Here is a 21,466-nt window from a genome sequence, read left to right as displayed (position 1 = left end):
GAGCCTGGTGGTGGGTATTAAGGAGGCATGTATTGCATGGAGCACTGGGTGTGGTACATAAACAATGAATCTTGGAACACTGAAAAAAAAAAACTAAAATTACAACAAACAAACAATGTTTCTTAATGGAAGGAAGCCAGTCTAAAGACCCTAACTTTGTCTTTATCAAAATTTCCTTCACAACCTTTAAATATTCTTTCTGGCAAATTTCATGCATATTATTGTCTTTGTCCTCACTCTCACACTCTTTAAATTAACTTTAATGTCCATTTGGAAGTTGGATTCAAAATAATAGATATACTTTATTTTTAATTCTTTCAGCACTTACAATAATTATGTCAATTCCTTATGTTTAGGAACCTTTTGAGGATTTAATATTTTATCTTCAGGAAAAAAAAATTTAATGTGCATTGTTAATACAAGCAATTAAGTTAAATATGACTGCAGGTACACCTTTCTCACTGCTTATTTTTAAGAGAACAGATCTGTCCCCTAATCAAATATTGTACAAAGTTAGTATTTAATTACTAAACTATTTAATAAATATTACTATATTAATATAACTTAATAAATATAACACTATAACTTAATAAATATGACTACTTAATAAATATTAAGAATATGAATACTGTTACAAGTATCTCTTTCCTATGTTATACAATTATATTTCAAATGTCATTATCATTCAGAGTTTTTTTCCAGAATATTACAAATATAGACAGCACCATATATATGACAGGATTATGTAAAAAAAAAAAAAAAAAAGCCTAAGTTGCTGAAAAATGAATTTGCCTTTGACTTTGAGAAATGTCTTTTCAGGCATATGTCTTTGTAGGTGACTACCTCATGGTTAATTACCATGGAACATTAAAATTCAGGTTTCTCAATCTATCTTAAAGATGGCTCTGAATAGCATCACTTCTACATCCTATCTTTTTGTCCCTTAATATTATCCATATATATATCCATATATATATAAATGTGTATATAAATTATATAACTTGCCTATTTATAATCTTAACATAAGAAATTAAGACAGATGGTTTGAGATGGTTATCCTTTATGGTAGATAAATTCTGGAAAAACAATTTTAGATATGGTCGATCGAAAGAACTGAGATATTGTTTAGGTGGTCAATAGAAAAATCAAAGACAAAAGACCTATGAAGTTTTTATCTTATCATTTCAAATCATTTCAACTCGGTCAGAATCCCTTCTCTAACGCCAGTGTCTTTAAACCTAGGGTGAATGTCCTAGAAGCTATGTCCAGCTAATGGTAGTTGCAACCTACTATTCGTTGACACGAATAGCTTCTGTAAGTCTAGGGATTCATCAACATTTAGCTTTTTCTCCTATTGATATAATTCCATATTCAAATGCCCTTTAAGATCTCTCTACCCATGGAAACTTAACAGGATTTTTATTTATGGCATTTAAAATGTTTTCCAATTATACTATTTTTCTATTAACCAATAGTTATGAATTTTAAAAAAATTTTCATGGGATCAAAGATGCTCGTGTTAATTACTTACAATTTTACATCAATTAACTAATTTCCATCATAACCCTATTAAATGCAAGGAGTGTATTCTAACACCCTCAACCCAGCTGGCTGTGCTTAGGACATAACCACACTTAACCCAGTTTTAAAATCTGTTTATATATTTTTCCCCATTGTATAAATTGCACATGGTATATATGAAATCTTCTATAATGACATAAATAGGTATACCTCTTATCCCAGAAAGGGCTCTCTGGTCACCAAAATGTTGAGCTAGTTAGATGGAAAAATGTATGAAAGCCACTTAGAACCACTTAAACACAGACATGGGAATGAAGAGCAAACACCATGAAGGTCACTGATTTTTTCTATATATTCTTAGGGTATCTGTTAAGAAACTGATTTTTTTTTAATCTCATCCAAGGATATGGAGTAATAGGAATTAAAAGTAAAAATAAAACATGTAAGAAGTAAGGTATTTGTACCTTAAATATGCTTTGGATTTGATTATGTTTTAAGGTACCAGTTGCAGTATGTCTAATAAAATCTCAAGTAAAATTAACCATGGTAATCAGTGCTCAAACTTTATAGTACAATGCTATGATCAAGAGTAGAAAACAGAACAAATAAGAGTGCCAATTTATTAAAATAGTTTAATTTGCCTTTACCAAATCAGCATGTAAAAGTTCAGAAAAATTATACAAATATATCTCTACTTAATTGTCCTAATCCTAATTCCTTCATAACATGCCTGTGAAGTATTTGTTTTTGTCATTAAAAGAATTAAATAAAAATCGTATATTTTACTGTAAAGTGATTGTCCCTAAGTAACTCCCTAGAATTTAAAAACTGATGCAAAAGTTTAGAAAAAAAAATTTGGCATTCATAAAGACAAATGATCTATAATTTATATGAACTAGACATTTTAGACATTGAAAAATATCATCTTATAAAATACCACAGATTCTTGTGGTAGAGAAAGGGGAAGAATAGTTTTATGCCTATCCTTTCTTCCACATTTGAAAAATAATCAATCCTACTTGGCAGCAAAAGGGCTTTATGAAATCTATGCTCTAAACCAATAGGGCAAATTCCCCCAGAACACCCTTTCAATTTCATTTCCAATCCTACAGGGGGGATTAGTGTAGCCTTATCCTCTGACAGAGAGATATATCTTTTAGGATGTGGAGATTTAACATTTAATAGACAGGATCTGTGCAGTCGGCCTGAGCTAAAGCATGTTGTCGTTTATATAGTGAGGAAGTATATTTTTGTTCATTTCCTCGTAATAGGTCTGTTAAACACATTATGGTACATTTTATCTCCTGCTTATATTTTATACACCTAGAGACTAGAGATTTCTCTAGTAATTCCAGTATAATGTTCTCTGTGTGAAGAAACACAAGTTTAAGTAAAATGCAGCATGATTTTAGGACTGTGTATATTCTCTTTGGTGAAGGAGGAGAGGCACTGAGTATCTCCTGGGATAGCCAGAGAGTGTTCCCAACCATATCAAGGCCTTCACGTGGGAAAATCCAACCTCTGTGGTTTAGAACTTGGGGTCAGGAAGGTGATTCATTTAATGGCTATGCCTGTACTGATGAAAGCAAATAATACTTCTAAGAATGTAATATGGAATAGAAAACTAGATGAAGTGTCTCAAATTACTGAAAGCCTAAAATCTCAGCTTTTCCCTATCACAGCAATGCAGCTCATAGTTACACTGATACATAGCTGAAAATATGATCTAATGGCAGGTTATTCTGGCTTGATTTAAGGCAATGATCCATTGGCCAGAATTCTGTTATTTGTTCTCTTCTTTCAAAAACAATTTTAAGTTGTATTATTGTTTTCCACATGCTGGAATAAGTACGGAGTCAGATCTACCCCTTCACTCATATTGTCTGGTGTTGGAAACAAAAATCTAAGTAATAATTTTGAAAATGTTATTTTCTTAGCCCACATAACCACTCGTTTAAAAGAAAATAGGAAGGAAAAGTACACAAAATAGAATTTGGGATTGTTGGTAGGTTTCAATCACTCCGTAATTCTCACTTCTTGACTGAGTTTTAATTCACTTAATAGACATAGTGTGACATTCTATTCTATTTTATCATATCTATTATATTGATTAGATTCTACTAGATATATGAAAGCATAGAATATGACCAAAAATACAGAAATTAAAGTAAAATCTCTATTCATTTGGACAAAACTTGAGCTGCACTACAGATACGTGATATAATTGGGGAATAAGAAATAGCAGTAGCGGCAAAAAGGAAAATAGTATATGTTCCTAAAATATTAAGAAGGTAAAATTAGAGCGATCAGTAACAGGCTGGAGGAGGAGTGGAAAATCTCCAGGATGAATCTCAATTGGATGGTGTGACCACTGACCACAAAATAAAATATAAGAAAGAAATAGCAAGAAAGCAAAGATGAGGAGCTCACCTTTGAAAATGTTAAGAATGGAGTGTCTGCACCAAGCATACAATAGTACCCCCAATCGTAGAATAAGTGACAAGCTAGCAGGAGATGTCTTGCAGGGAACTGGACCTCTAAATCCGGGCTTGAAGAAGGGAAAAGGGAAATACATACGGGATAGTTAGACTTAAATGAGTCATGAGAGCAAAGAAGTAGCAAACGGTGATTGGGGTTATCCAACACTGAACTGTGCTTCTTAAACGGAGGATGTTCCGTTAAACGTGATACTGAGTAGACATAGTGATATCACTCCTTCTTCAGGGCATGAAGGAGAAAACTTCTCCCACTGTCTGCCTTCTGGCAACACAGGGCCAAAATTCAAATACCCAAATGATTCTATCTTCTACTTTGTTACAGAACAAGTGACCCAAAGACAAAGGATTTGATTTCTTGAATGACAGAGATATTCAGAAATGCCTTGCAAGGGGCATCCCGGCCACAGTAGCTGTCCTTATATTTCCTAACCTTTGAATCTGCATTAGAACTGATTTGGTTCCAGTTCATTTCCCAAGTAGATTGTCTAGACTCTGTTGGATTAAGTGGACTGTTGATACTAAATTTCTCTCATTCTTAAGATAGTCCATTTCCTATTTCTTGCAAGTAAAAACCTAGACAGGCACAGAAAGCATCCAGAATGAGAATTTTGGTGGGCTAAAAACCCTACAGAAAATGCCATTGCCCACAGACAATAAGAATGAAATCTAAAGGACAAAAGCTACCCCTTGACCAATTAAGAATTGGCTGTAGTCAGACCAGAAATGCTTTTGCTGGGTTTTCTTTGTCTCAGCCCATATATTAGGATGAAGCTTGTCAGACCGCATTATTAGACCACACACATATATCCTATTAACTGATTAGAAGCACACAGTCTAAATGTACTAGACTTGTCTTAGCATATATATGTACATATAGATACATATATATGAAATATATTCATAATAAACATAAATTCAAGCTGCCTTTTTTAAAAATATATTCTTTTGTACACTTGTTCTAGTTCCTTGGAATAAATTTAGGTTCCTCGTTATTCTAGTTTTTTATGACAAACCTTAGCAAAACTGTTTATAAGTGAGTCCACTGGGAAATTCAAATATAAACAAATAAAATGGCTGTTGGTTACAAAATGACAACACTACCCCAAATCATATTTTCAGCGTAAGGCCTGCTAGACCACATTTCTGGCTCTTGTATACTAGAATCAATTATTTTTTTCCTAAGATAAAATAGAAGTGATTAGATATCAAATAGAATTGTAATTTCCCCTCACGTTTTATTTAAAATATTTTTCTTATTAACCACATCACTGACTATCTATGAGTAAATCAGTTCTTTTGAAAAGCATCATGAATAATAAACAATCAAAAATGGTTTGACACTAGTACTTCACAGAATTTATCATCTAGCTATTAATAAATGTTAAATTGTGACTTGGAAGTATTAGAAAGTCCTCCAGTTAGGAAATTTGTTTAACCTCTGAATAAATTTTCTTGCATTAATTAAAAAAAAAAAAAAATTAAATAGAACAGCCTTAGTACCACCTGTAGGAGGAGCCCTTGCCCTTTCAGGGACTTTCATCCTTCCTTTGGTTGTTCTTCAGTTGCTTACCGCTAAAGTCAAGGAGTCTAGAGAGCCACAAAATCAGTATACATATCTACCTTGTGTGTGTCCAAGTAGCCTGGGCTCGCATGCTTCAAGTCTGGAATTCCCTACCACCGGGCTTCATGTATACTTTCGAGTCTGAGATCTGCCTTTGCCCAGAGGAATGCATTGCACACAGGAAAACCCTATGTCCAGAGAATGGCCTATTGGAATTATTTCACTGGGTTGGGGAGGAGTGTGGAGGAAGTAATGCTTTTGTTGCCCCAGACAGGCTAGCTGTCCCCTCTCCCTGTACTGTCAGATTCCAGCTTCACACCCTCAAGCATCCAAGGATTCAGAATTTCAACCCTGACTTTCCATGTTGTTATGAAGTCAGTTTGTTTAATATATATAGTACTTACATACTTAGATATTGGTATTCAGGTAAACTTTTTATTCTTGCATTTGCTTCCAACTTTTACAGACAGACCATTTGCGCACTAACCAAATGGATATTTTAAACCAGGTTCCTACCTGGTTATTATATTGTGGTAGGCATTGTTGGGTTTGAGATGGGCTAGCAAAGAAAGTCAAGTTGGCTCCAGGCTAAGGAGCTAAAATAAAATTAAGTATTTCTTGAGAATAAATGAAATTTGGGCAAAAATCTAGGAAATATCAAGAGTAATAGATGAAATATCAGAAATGACCAATCAGGGGCTCCTGGGTGGCTCAGTGGGTTAAAGCCTCTGCCTTCAGCTCAGGTCATGATCCCAGAGTCCTGGGAACCAGCCCCACATCAGGCTCTCTGCTCGGCGGGGAGCCTGCTTCCCCCCCCCCCCCCCCCGCCTGCCTCTCTGCCTACTTGTGATCTCTGTCTGTCAGATAATAAAATCTTAAAAAAAAAAAAAAAAAGGAATGACCAATCAGACAATGAAACAATGAAAGGAACCACACATACCACCATTCTGGGCACCTAGGATAAGGCATATGACAAGAGTGGGAGGTGTGAGGCTGCAGTGCATGGTGGAAGGAGAGTAGGACAAACTGATGCTTGACCTCAAGTGAATAGGGAAGTCTGAATTTTCACTAGGGGATATAATGTCCGACACTTAACAATGTTTAGTATAGTGGAGTATCAGGATAAGCCAATATTTCAAAGTTTTAAGAAAATTTTGATTTTTTGTAAATCCTCAGAAAAGTGTTCTAATTTATAGCTCAGATGTATAGAAAACTCTAAAAATACAGAGAAATATTTTATTAATTAAGTAAAATTATCTGTAATAATTTCTCAGAGGAAAGAAAAGAAATAATAGGGCCACTGAGCATCCATTTCCTTTTTTTTTTTAAATTTTAAGATTTTTATTTATGTTAGAGCACACACATGTGACCAGAGGCAGAGGGAAGGGAAGAATTTCAGTTCCCACACTGAGTGTGGAGCCTGACATGAGACTTGATCTAATCTCCTGAGCCAAAATCAAGAGTTGGATGCTCAATTGCCTGAGCCATCCAGGAGCCCCTATTTCCTTTTCTGATATAGAAGAAATAGTGTAGTATGTATATGTATACTTTTTATTCAGTTTCTTATGTACCATTAACTTTTTTTAATATTAGAAAATGAATTTATAATAACTCACAACAATGAATTTATAATAACTCACAACAATCCATTGAGTGGATGAAATCTTCTTTTATAGTTTATAAGTTTTTATAGACCTTTTGGTAAATTGATATTTGGATCATTTAGGTTTCCTTTACTATAAATAAATGGAAAGGTGAGTATATTCATAATTTTTAAAGGAGTTTTTAATCTTATTTTACTCTAATATTTTAAGACTCTTTTTGTGTGGTCCTAAATGTTCCTCCCCTAATTTTCTATCATTTATACTCCAAACAAAGAATTCTTGTCTCAATATAATTGGGAGTAACTTGATAGACTAAGATAAATAAGTAGGTCAACATTTTTAACAAAGTTCCCAAGTCCAGGACACAAAATAGATATTAGCAAAATTTCAGGGGAAAATACTAAAAGCCATATTTACCCTGCTTTATCAATTTAAAAAGTCCAAATGCAAAATTAACATTTTTAAAAATTTCATCCTGATTGTATATTATAAATGTATTTTTTTCCTAAATAAACCTCAACTGGGCTTTATTTTTTTTTTCAAATTTCGTAAGGAGATTTAAGAAGCTTTAATACATATCACTATTAGATGGGGCACCTGGGTGGCTCAGTGGGTTGAGCCTCTGCCTTTGGCTCAGGTCATGATCTCAGGGTCCTGGGATCGAGCCCCACATCGGGCTCTCTGCTCAGTGGGGAGTCTGCTTCCTCATCTCTCTCTGCCTACTGTTCTGCCTACTTGTGGTCTCTCTGTCTGAAAAATAAATAAATAAAATCTTAAAAAATAAATATCACTATTAGAAATTTCAAGAGAATTCTTAAGAGAAGAAACTACCTTGGCAGAGAGTCTCAGGGAACAGAGGCCATCTAAACTGTGAGCTTACAGTCCTGATAAGAAATACAGAGAATTGAACTAAAGCTACCAGCTGGATTTTCTGATACAGGCAAGAAACTTGCATGGAAGCTCTGATTGCTCCTAAATTCCTTCTAACACTGAAGTTTTACAATTTCAAAAGTTACCAAAAACAAAACATAACTAAAAACTTAATATTTTGAGTTGTACCACAAAGTTGCCCTTTGCCACAACTTCAAGATTTCATTAAAAATTTCAGCCACTTATTTCAGGTCACTTATTTGTTATAGCTTCCAGCACTTTTGAGGAAGCAATGCTTGAAGAAATGTCACCGATTCTAGAGTAAGAAACCAACAGGCTGTTTATTGGAGCTGCCTTTTTGGCTTCAGTGGCTATTTTAGGTTCACTGGATTGGTTTGAGTTAAAAATATTGCTAGGAATTTGTTCAGTATAGCCTAGATAATCTGTCCTAAGAATGTACTAGATGTTTACAGTAGTGGGCGTTTGTGTTTTGTTGTTGTTGTCGTTTTGTTTTGTTTTCTTGTTTCTTTCCTTTTTTTTTTTTTTTTTTTTTTTGAGAAGAGATCTTCGGGCTGGAAATTTTGGGCTGCAAATGCAGCTTGCATTAAACACCTTGCTTTGCTGAAGGAAGTGTGGCATCCAAGAGTATCCTCATTCTTATGTTTGCTAAATTAGACTGAGTTAATGTTGGGAATGATACAGACTAACACCTTTTTGATGTCTCACAGATAAATGATAGCAAGAACAATTATAATAGACAGCAGTAATGAGCACTGGGAGGTACTGAGTGTTATGTTTCCCTAACATATTCCTTCAGTACTCCCAGCAGCATCTTTATTAGATAGGTATTACCGCGATTGCCCAGATTTTTTAGATGGGAGCCGAGTATTAACTAGTTAATTAACTATTAACTAGTTTAATAGACATACTACTAATTAACAGATCAGGGAGCTAAAACTAATTCTCAGGGACTCAAAAGACTCTAGACCCAAGAGTAAGGATATTCTTAACTCTCACAGTGAGCTTTATTATTTAAGAAAGATGGTTTCTGAGGGACATTTATTGATTTTTATTGACGTACACTTGTCTTGAAGAGTTTATTGCTGTAGTAAGGAAAAAAATCGTCCTTTGAAATCTTTTTTGGGGCTGGGGGGACTAGAGTAGCACCTGATCGGATGAATTATTTTAAAGATTTTGTTTATTTATTTGACAGAAAGATCACAAGTAGGCAGAGAGGCAGGCAGAGAGAGAGGGAGAAGCAGGCTTCCTGATGAGCAGAGAGCCCGATGCGGGGCTCAATTCCAGGACCCTGGGATCATGACCTGAGCCGAAGGCAGAGGCTTAACCCACTGAGTCACCCAGGCACCCCAAGAATGAATTATTTTTACATAAGTAACTGATGCCCAGAACGTTTTAGTGACTCATTTAGGAGCTGTGGTTAGTGAATGGCACAACAGAATCAAAATACAGTTTTTTTTTTTTGGGGGGGTTTTGAATATTTATTGCTTTTCTTTTTTTTTTTTTTGGGTTTTGAATATTTATTGCTTTTCTTTTTTTTTCCCATTTTATTTTTTCAGCGTAACAGTATTCATTCTTTTTGCACAACACCCAGTGCTCCATGCAAAACGTGCCCTCCCCATTACCCACCACCTGTTCCCCCAACCTCCCACCCCTGACCCTTCAAAACCCTCAGGTTGTTTTTCAGAGTCCATAGTCTCTTATGGTTCGCCTCCCCTTCCAAATTTTTTTTTTTTTTAATAAACATATAATGTATTTTTATCCCCAGGGGTACAGGTCTGTGAATCGCCAGGTTTACACACTTCACAGCACTCACGATAGCACTTACCCTCCCCAATGTCCATAGCCCCCTCCCCCTCTCCCAATCCCACCTCCCCCCAGCAACCCCCAGTTTGTTTTGTGAGATTAAGAGTCATTTATGGTTTGTCTCCCTCCCAATCCCATCTTGTTTCATTTATTCTTCTCCTATCCCCTTACCCCCCCATGTTGCTTCTCCATGTCCTCATATCAGGGAGATCATATGATAGTTGTCTTTCTCCGATTGACTTATTTCACTAAGCATGATACGCTCTAGTTCCATCCACGTCATCGCAAATGGCATGATTTCATTTCTTTTGATGGCTGCATAGTATTCCATTGTGTATATATACCACTTCTTCTTTATCCATTCATCTGTTGATGGACATCTAGGTTCTTTCCATAGTTTGGCTATTGTAGACATTGCTGCTATAAACATTCGGGTACATGTGCCCCTTCGGATCACTATGTTTGTATCTTTAGGGTAAATACCCAGTAGTGCAATTGCTGGGTCATAGGGTAGTTCTATTTTCAACATTTTGAGGAACCTCCATGTTGTTTTCCAGAGTGGTTGCACCAGCTTGCATTCCCACCAACAGTGGAGGAGGGTTCCCCTTTCTCCACATCCTCTCCAGCATCTGTCATGTCCTGACTTGTTAATTTTAGCCATTCTGACTGGTGTGAGGTGATATCTCATTGTGGTTTTGATTTGTATTTCCCTGATGCCGAGTGACGTGGAGCACTTTTTCATGTGTCTGTTGGCCATGTGGATGTCTTCTTTGCAGAAATGTCTGTTCATGTCCTCTGCCCATTTCTTGATTGGATTGTTTGTTCTTTGGGTGTTGAGTTTGCTAAGTTCCTTATAGATTTTGGATACTAGCCCTTTATCTGATATGTTGTTTGCAAATATCTTCTCCCATTCTGTCAGTTGTCTTTTGGTTTTGTTAACTGTTTCCTTTGCTGTGCAAAAGCTTTTGATCTTGATGAAATCCCAATAGTTCATTTTTGCCCTTGCTTCCCTTGCCTTTGCCGTTGTTCCTAGGAAGATGTTGCTCCGGCTGAGGTCGAAGAGGTTGCTGCCTGCATTCTCCTCAAGGATTTTGACGGATTCCTTTCTCACATTGAGGTCCTTCATCCATTTGGAGTCTATTTTCGTGTGTGGTGTAAGGAAGTGGTCCAATTTCATTTTTCTGCATGTGGCTGTCCAATTTTCCCAGCACCATTTATTGAAGAGGCTGTCTTTTTTCCATTGGACATTCTTTCCTGCTTTGTCAAAGATTAGTTGACCATAGAGTTGAGGGTCTATTTCTGGGCTCTCTATTCTGTTCCACTGATCTATGTGTCTGTTTTTGTGCCAGTACCATGCTGTCTTGATGATGACAGCTTTGTAATAGAGCTTGAAGTCCGGAATTGTGATGCCACCAACTTTGGCTTTCTTTTTCAATATTCCTTTGGCTATTCGAGGTCTTTTCTGGTTCCATATAAATTTTAGGATTATTTGTTCCATTTCTTTGAAAAAAATGGATGGTATTTTGATAGGGATTGCATTAAATGTGTAGATTGCTTTAGGTAGCATGGACATTTTCACAATATTATTCTTCCAATCCAGGAGCATGGAACATTTTTCCATTTTTTTGTGTCTTCCTCAATTTCTTTCATGAGTACTTTATAATTTTCTGTGTATAGATTCTTAGTCTCTTTGGTTAGGTTTATTCCTAGGTATCTTATAGTTTTGGGTACAATTGTAAATGGGATTGACTCCTTAATTTCTCTTTCTTCAGTCTTGTTGTTGGTGTACAGAAATGCAACTGATTTCTGTGCATTGATTTTATATCCTGACACTTTACTGAATTCCTGGACAAGTTCTAGCAGTTTTGGAGTGGAGTCTTTTGGGTTTTCCACATATAGTATCATATCATCTGCGAAGAGTGATAGTTTGACTTCTTCTTTACCAATTTGGATGCCTTTAATTTCTTTTTGTTGTCTGATTGCTGAGGCTAGGACTTCTAGTACTATGTTGAATAACAGTGGTGATAATGGACATCCCTGCCGTCTTCCTGACCTTAACAGAAAAGCTTTCAGTTTTTCTCCATTGAGAATGATATGTGCGGTGGGTTTTTCATAAATGGCTTTGATAATATTGAGGTATGTGCCCTCTATCCCCACACTTTGAAGAGTTTTGATCAGGAAGGGATGCTGTACTTTGTCAAATGCTTTTTCAGCATTTATTGAGAGTATCATATGGTTCTTGTTCTTTCTTTTATTAATGTGTTCTATCACATTGATTGATTTGCGGATGTTGAACCAACCCTGCAGCCCTGGAATAAATCCCACTTGATCGTGGTGAATAATCCTTTTAATGTACTGTTGAATCCTATTGGCTAGTATTTTGGCGAGAATTTTTGCATCTGTGTTCATCAAGGATATTGGTCTGTAGTTCTCTTTTTTGGTGGGATCCTTGTCTGGTTTTGGGATCAAGGTGATGCTGGCCTCATAAAATGAGTTTGGAAGTTTTCCTTCCATTTCTATTTTTTGGAACAGTTTCAGGAGAATAGGAATGAGTTCTTCTTTAAATGTTTGGTAGAATTCCCCTGGGAAGCCATCTGGCCCTGGGCTTTTGTTTGATTGGAGATTTTTGATGACTGTTTCAATCTCCTTACTGGTTATGGGCCTGTTCAGGTTTTCTATTTCTTCCTGGTTCCGTTGTGGTAGTTTATATGTCTCTAGGAATGCATCCATTTCTTCCAGATTGTCCAATTTGTTGGCGTAGAGTTGCTCATAGTATGTTCTTATAATTGTCTGTATTTCTTTGGTGTTAGTTGTGATCTCTCCTCTTTCATTCATGATTTTATTTATTTGGGTCCTTTCTCTTTTCTTTTTGATGAGTCTGGCCAGGGGTTTATCAATCTTATTGATTCTTTCAAAGAACCAGCTCCTAGTTTCATTGATTTTTTCTATTGTTTTTTTGGTTTCTATTTCATTGATTTCTGCTCTGATCTTTATGATTTCTCTTCTCCTGCTGGGTTTAGGGTTTCTTTCTTGTTCTTTCTCCAGCTCCTTTACACGTCGGTTAGGTTGTGTACTTGAGACCTTTCTTGTTTCTTGAGAAAGGCTTGTACCGCTATATATTTTCCTCTCAGGACTGCCTTTGCTGTGTCCCACAGATTTTGAACTGTTGTGTTTTCATTATCATTTGTTTCCATGAATTTTTTCAATTCTTCTTTAATTTCCTGGTTAACCCATTCATTCTTTAGAAGGATGCTGTTTAGTCTCCATGTATTTGGGTTCTTTCCAGCTTTCCTCTTGTGATTGAGTTCTAGCTTCAGAGCATTGTGGTCTGAAAATATGCAGGGAATGATCCTAATCTTTTGATACCGGTTGAGACCTGATTTGTGACCCAGGATGTGATCTATTCTGGAGAAGGTTCCATGTGCACTAGAGAAGAATGTGTATTCTGTTGCTTTGGAATGAAATGTTCTGAATATATCTGTGATGTCCATCTGGTCCAGTGTGTCATTTAAGGCCTTTATTTCCTTGTTGATCTTTGGCTTGGATGATCTGTCCATTTCAGTGAGGGGAGTGTTAAAGTCCCCTACTATTATTGTATTATTATTGATGTGTTTCTTTGATTTTGTTATTAATTGGTTGATATAGTTGGCTGCTCCCACGTTAGGGGCATAGATATTTAAAATTGTTAGATCTTCTTGTTGGACAGACCCTTTGAGTAGGATATAGTGTCCTTCCTCATCTCTTATTATAGTCTTTGGCTTGAAATCTAATTGATCTGATATAAGGATTGCCACCCCAGCTTTCTTCTGATGCCCATTAGCATGGTAAATTGTTTTCCACCCCCTCACTTTAAATCTGGAGGTGTCTTCGCGTCTAAAATGAGTTTCTTGTAGGCAACATACTGATGGGTTTTGTTTTTTTATCCATTCTGATACCCTGTGTCTTTTGATTGGGGCATTTAGCCCATTAACATTCAGGGTAACTATTGAGAGATATGAATTTAGTGCCATTATTAGCCTGTAAGGTGACTGTTACTGTATATTGTCTCTGTACCTTTCTGATCTACTACTTTTAGGCTCTCTCTTTGCTTAGAGGACCCCTTTCAATATTTCCTGGAGAGCTGGTTTGGTGTTTGCAAATTCTTTCAGTTTTTGTTTGTCCTGGAAGCTTTTGATCTCTCCTTCTATTTTCAATGATAGCCTAGCTGGATAGAGTATTCTTGGCTGCATGTTTTTCTCGTTGAGTGCTCTGAATATATCATGCCAGCTCTTTCTGGCCTGCCAGGTCTGTGTGGATAAGTCTGCCGCCAATCTAATATTTTTACCATTGTATGTTACAGACTTCTTTTCTCGGGCTGCTTTCCGGATTTTCTCTTTGTCACTAAGACTTGTAAATTTTACTATTAGGTGACGGGGTGTGGACCTATTCTTGTTGACTTTGAGGGGGGTTCTCTGCATCTCCTGGATTTTGATGCTTGTTCCCTTTGCCATATTAGGGAAATTCTCTCCAATGATTCTCTCCAATAGACCTTCTGCTCCCCTCTCTGTTTCTTCTTCTCGAATCCCAATTATTCTAATGTTGTTTTGTCTTATGGTGTCACTTATCTCTCGAATTCTCCCCTCATGGTCCAGTAGCTGTTTGTCCCTCTTTTGCTCGGCTTCCTTATTCTCTGTCATTTGGTCTTCTATATCACTAATTCTTTCTTCTGCCTCATTTATCCTAGCAGTGAGAGCCTCCATTTTTGATTGCACCTCATTAATAGCTTTTTTGATTTCAACTTGTTTAGATTTTAGTTCTTTAATTTCTCCAGAAAGGGCTTTAATATCTCCAGAGAGGGTTTCTCTAATATCTTCCATGCCTTTTTCGAGCCTGGCTAGAATGTTCAGAATCATCATTCTGAAGTCTTGATCTGACATATTACCTATGTCTGTGTTGATTAGGTCCCTAGCCTTCGGTACTGTCTCTTGTTCTTTTGTTTGTGGTAATTTTTTCCGCCTTGTCATTTTGTCCAGATAAGAGGATATGAAGGAGCAAATAAACTACTAAAAGGGTGGGAAAGACCCCAGAAAAATGCGCTGTAACCAAATCAGAAGAGACCCCTAATTCTGGGGGGGGAGAAAGGGGATAAAAACAGGTTCTGAAAAAAAAAAAGAAAAAAAAAAGGAAAAAAAAAAAAAAGAAAAAAATTTAAAAAATAAAACAAATAAAAAAAATATAAAAAAGAAAGAAAAAAAATATATATTTAGATGAACTAGTCAAAAAACATTAAAAAAGAAAAGGGTAAAAGTTTTAAAAAAAATTTAGCAGAAGAAGAAAAAAGAAAAAAGAAAAAAAATTGAAAAAAGAAAAAAAAAATTGAAGTAGCCGCAAGACTAAAGAATCATGGGGAGAAAGCCATGAGTTCCATGCTTTGCTTTCTCCTCCTCTGGAATTGCTCTGCTGTCTTAGGAATGAACCTGCTTTCTCCTTGATAGATGAACTTCGTCCTGGCTGGATATTTTGTTGATCTTCTGGGGGAGGGGCCTGTTGTAGTGACTCTCAAGTGTCTTTGCCTGAGGTGGGATTGCACCGCCCTTACCGGCGGCCGGACTAAGTAATCGGCTCGGATTCGCTTTTGGGTGCTTCTGTTCCCTGAACGCTTTCCGTAGAGTTCCGGAGGACGGGAATGAAAATGGCGGCCTCCTAGTCTCCGGCCCGGAGGAGCCAAGAGCCTGGGGCCCCACTCCTCAGTGCGCCCCCAGAGGACAGCACCCCATCACTCCCGTATCCCCAGCCTCCAGCTGCGCTCCGAGCTCACCCAGCCTGTGACCGGTTCAAGGTAACCCCGAGCTGAGAGTTCAGTCCTCGGCTCTGTCTCTGCAGCCAGCTTCTCCGTTCTAATACCTGCGAGCTCTCCGACACTCTGACACCCCCGATCCTTCTGTGACCCTGCGGGGCCTGGGGCCACGCTGACCCCGCGTGGGCTTCACCCTGGTTTAGCCTCTGGAGCAATGTCCCTCAGTGGAACAGACTTTTAAAAGTCCTGATTTTGTGCTCCGTTGCTCCGCCGCTTGCCGGGAGGCGGCCCCTCCCCGCGCGGTCTATCTTCCCGTCGTTTTAGATTCACTTCTCTGCCAGTCCTACCTTTCAGAAAGTGGTTGATTTTCTGTTTCTAGAGTTGCTGTTCTTCTTCTCTTCGCTCTCCCGTTGGATTTGTAGGTGTTTGCAATGTTTAGATAAGCTATCGAGCTGATCTCCTGCTACCTGATGTAGTCTCAGGCTGCTACTTCTCCGCCATCTTGACTCCTCCCCCCTCAAAATACAGTTTTCCTGGATTCCATTATAGTACTTATATGGAAATACCAGTTTCTAAACAAAATCACATACAGAGTTTGAAGTTCGTGGTTTAACTAAGTTAGCCTAAATTCTTTTCACATGGCTTAGAAAATGAGCTATAAATATGATTTTTGTGTAAGTGAGCAAAATGGTATATATCTCCCAAATTTAAAACTCACATAGAAAGACATACATACAAAATATTCTTGACAAATTAATCTAAGAGTTGTTAGCAATTTAAACCACTCAGGAGTCAGTAATATAACATTGTGGGCAAATTTTACATGGGGGAAATACTGTAATTTGTAGTGTTTTAAATGCAATCTAGTTCCAATTTTAGGGTTCGCTAAAGTCTTGCTAAACAAAGCAGTATTTTAAGAGCAGTGGTGGTTTTCGCTTTCTCTGCCTCAGCTCCTCTGCTTCTGTAAAGAATCACAAAGTTGATAACAAAACCTCCTTTTCCAGTGAGAAATTTTATTTATTAGTTCTGTAATTAGCCAGTCAAAATTTGACCTTACTTATAACGGCAGGAAAGGACACATCCAAGGTGTTAATGAACAAAGAGTAAGCATGGACTTTGGTTTTCATTTGGTATTGGATGTGATACTTCTGTCCTGGTTATAAATCATACTGGAAATGATAAGCCAATTGTGAATTGTGGTAACCTTCTGGATGACTATCAGAAATATCTATCAAAATGTAAAATGGGTAAATTTTGGTCTAGAACAGTATCTTTGAATATCTGTTCTATAGAGGTATTCACATGTATGAACAAAGATGCCATGAAAGGTATTCACTGTAGCAGTGTTTGTAATGTCATATATGTTAAAATAATGTAGACATTAATCAGTAGGTGAATGGCCAGTAAAAATATAAGACATCAATATTTGTGAAACATTATAAGACTTTAAGAAGATTGAGATTCAACTATTAGTGATAGTATAAAAATTTTGGGTACTGTAGAAATATCTCTAATGTATATTTTCTATAATTTATGACATTTTTTTAGTTAAAATATATAATTCAACTTAGATTTTGATTATATCTATATGTAGATGCAGATGGTATATTTATAGAGATAGATACCGGGATATAAATGCAAAATTATTAACAGGTAAGAGGAAGAGTAGGATTAGAAGAGTTTTTGCTTTGTAACTTCTTGGTATTCATTTTGTTTACTAAATAAAATTATATTGGATGGTTAAGGGATTTAGCTTGTTTTTCAAGGCAGATTTAATACTATCTTTAAGCAATCTTCAACTTTGAAATTTGATTTGGAGAAACAGTTGTACCTGTTTTTGCCGAAGGGGATTATATTCAAAATTATGGGAAATAAAACATTATTAAAAATGGCCCTCTAGGGGCGCCTGGGTGGCTCAGTGGGTTAAGCCACTGCCTTCAACTCAGGTCATGATCTCAGGGTCCTGGGATCGAGCCCCGCATCGGGCTCTCTGCTCAGCAGGAAGCCTGCTTCCTCCTCTCTCTCTCTGCCTGCCTCTCTACCTACTTGTGATCTCTCTCTGTGTGTCAAGTAAATAAATAAAATAATAATCTTTAATAAAAAATAATAAATAAATAAATAATAAATAAATAAATTTAAAAATAATATAAATAAATAATAAATAAATAAATAAATAAAATCTTTAATTAAAAAAAAATGGCCCTCTAGTACTTATTTCTTTCTCACTCTGAAATTCTGGCCATTTATAATGGCCTGTAGATGACCATTCAAATACAACCACCAAAGTTATTTCAAAAACAGTTCTTCTGTAAGGTAACCCTTTCAAACCCCATCCTCTTGAAGCTTCATTTCATCTACTGCTTGAGTTTCTACTTCGCAGGCTAGAGAGATGCATTTGTCTTCTGTTTATGAAGAACGTGAACCTTTTCATTTCTTCTACAAGATCGTTAAGTCTCTAGGGCTTGAATGATTTGATTACCTACTGCAACATAGAGGGCTGATAATCACAGAAGACAGATATGTTGCTGGTGAATGAAGATCTGCCAATGATTTATTAGTACTTTGGGATAATGGTACAATAGTTATGGCTGAGCAGGCATTTCCATTTTGACTTTTTTTTGGACTTTTATAGCAAAAACCATCTTTGAGGCAGAGGTTTCACTTCTCTAAGCCCAGCTTGTGTAATTATTTAGTTAAAATTATAGCTCAGAAATTTGAGTTTAATTAAGATAAATATGTGTTTTCCTTTTTTGTTATAGTGTCTCAGTGACATCAAAGTCTCATTTTGAAACACTTCAAGCATTTTATAGCATGTTGTATACACTGGAATTTTGAAATCCTCCAGAGTTTTGGGAACCTCTGATATCATAGAAAACTGATATGTTTTGAAAAATGACAGAAAAGAGGTTGTTTTAATTTGTAAAACTGAGACAAAGCAAAGAAGGTTGGTTGCTTTAGAAACCATCTTCCATTAATCTAACATTATCTGAGAATGTTTTATTTAGAAAATGCTAAAATCATTAGTATGACACCGGTGGTTTTCAGTGACTCACTTTTGATGTCTGAGCTAAAAAGATCTTTATCCTTATTGCTTTCTAAAATGTTGATAGATTTTGATTGTTTAATTTAACTTTAAAGGATAATAAGTTCTGGATGCAGACTTTTCATCTTTATGAAGGCAAGATTGAGCCCAGTACATATCTCAAATATATTTATCTTCTGTCATTTAAAGGAAACCCAGTACATAAATATATGTGAGGAAAAATATGTAATATTACTGATTAAGATCTACAATTTGCAGAATAATTAGAGATAAAATATAACAATGGCCAATAGCTTGAAATATAAACCATTTATTATTTAAGGCAAAGGCACATAAGAAGCTTACATTTGATAAAAGCCTAGTTTGGGTCAGGCAATTTATAGCATTATCTCATTTATTCCTTATACCCTGGTTTGGTAAGGAATGGAGTTTGTGTAAGTTCAGAAAGTCTAATAAAAAGAAAATCTGGGAATTGAATCCAAGGCTGTGTAAGACAAAACTTATGTTCTTTCTTTTCCTTTAATGATGCTAAATGTATGTGTATGTACGTAGTTGTGTTTAAAAACAAAGTCTTGGGGCACCTGGGTGACTCAGTGGGTTAAAGCCTCTGCCTTCCGCTCAGGTCATGATCCCAAGGTTCTGGGATCAAGCCCAGAATCAGGCTCTCTGCTCAGTGGGAAGCTGCTTCCTCCGCTCTCGCCCCGCCTACTTGTGATTTCTGTCTGTCAAATAAATAAATAAAATCTTTAAAAAAAAAGCACAAACAAAAAACAAAACAAAACAAAAAACAAAGTCTTAATTCAACATACATTAAGGTAGAATGTAAACTAAATGAGGGCAGGGAGCATATCTGTTTTGTTCCTTTGCAAACGATGGCAAGTGCTTGATGAATATTCAGTAAGTGTGTAAATAAAAAGGTATTTAATATCTATTCAAATGAATGTTATATAAATGAGTAGTATAGAGAATTTTATATACTATATTTCAGTGTTTCAGAGATTTTGCAATTTCAGCCCTAAAACTAATTTTATTTTACTGTGGTGGAAACACAACATGAAATCTACCATCTTTCTTAATTTTTAACTGTGTAGTACAATAGTGTTAATTGTGTATATTTTGTTAAGCAACAGATTTCTAGAAGTTTTTCATCCTGCAAAACTGAAACTCTACCTACTGAACAGCTTCTTTCCCCCTTTTTCCAGCCCTTGACACACTGTTCTACTTTCTGTTCCTAAGAATATGACTGCTTTGCATACTTCCTTTAAGTAAAATTTATGCAGTACATATCCTTTGTCTGGCACATTTCACTTAGCGTAATTTACTTCCTGTTCATCCATTTTGTCGCAAGTGGCAGGATTTCATCTTCTTTATTAAGGTTAAATAATATGCCATTGTATATCACATTTTCTTCATTTACTGGGCAATTAAGTTGCTTTTATTTCTTGTCTATTATAAATAATGCTGCAGTGAACAGGGTCATGCAAATATGTCTTTGAGATCCTGTTTTCAATTCATCTGGACATATACCTAGAAGTGAAATTACTGAGTCATACGGTAATTCTCTTTTTAAGTTTTTGAAGGACCTTTGTAGTGTTTTTCATAGGAGTGCCTCTGTCCTTTTATAGTCCCATCATGAGTGTGCTAGGGTTCTAATTTCTCCACATCCTCATCAATACTTTTCCTTTCTTTCCTTTCAACAGTGGCTATCTAATGGGTGTGGATGCAAGGTGATATCTCATTGTGCTTTTGGATTTGAACTTCCCTGGTGATTACTGATTACTTTTATATGCTTATTGGTCATGTAAATGTTTTCTTGGGAGAAATGTCTATCAGGGTCTTTGCTCATTTTTAGTCAGATTATTATTTTTTCCTCACTGAGTTACCAAATGTAATGATGTATGCAGCACTACTACATTTTTACAGGGTTCTGTATTTCTCTCTATATTTACCTTTACCAGAGAGCTTTATATTTTTTATATGCATTTGTGTTGCTATCTGGTGTCATTTCATTATTTAACATTTAGCAAACTACTTTTACAACTATTATGTCCGTCCAACCTCACACAAACCTGCAAGATAAGAAAAGCATAGTATATTATTTTACAGATGAGTTTCAGCTGCTGAGTCAGTACCACATAGTATTTAAGGACTTGAACTGAAGGTAGATTTCAAGTCTTCTGACCCTGAGCCCATGGTCTCCTTTCGGTGCCTTTCTTCCTCCCTTCAGGTTCTTCTACCGCTGAGTACATATCAAGGGCTCCTCATTTGCTAATTCTGGGATCATAGAATCTACACATCACAAGGTAGTTACTCTTTTTGGTTGTGTTTTGTGAATTTTTATTCTGTCCTCACTCTAAAGAAATCACCCTTTTTGTCCTTTCTCTTTGTTTTTCTGAGTTTTTAGCCACTTGCCAGGTCCCTCTGAGGACAATTCTGTAATTCCTCTCAGTACTATTACTTCCATTTTCATGGTAAAGGTGGAAAGAGTTATAAAATGATGACATAGTTTGATGAAGTCAATCTTGGCTTCTGCTACCTTACCACCTTAAGTTGGAAAAGATTCAAGAACAGGCCCTAGTTGAATTGTAGTTAATGGTTATTAAAGATGAAAGCATTCCTATGCATTTTATAAAGAGAAATATTGTAATATTTTCAGGTCTGTCATTTTCAGTGATTCACAAATATATAAATAAGGCCTTCAGCATTTGAAAATCCTCTCTTGAAAGACAAATTGAATGAACCTTACAGTAGAAGGGTTCCTGGGTGGCT

The sequence above is a fragment of the Meles meles genome, chromosome 8 (genome assembly GCF_922984935.1).
Source record: "Meles meles chromosome 8, mMelMel3.1 paternal haplotype, whole genome shotgun sequence".
In the NCBI taxonomy this organism is placed as follows: domain Eukaryota; kingdom Metazoa; phylum Chordata; class Mammalia; order Carnivora; family Mustelidae; genus Meles; species Meles meles.
This window is presented reverse-complemented; position numbering follows the sequence as displayed.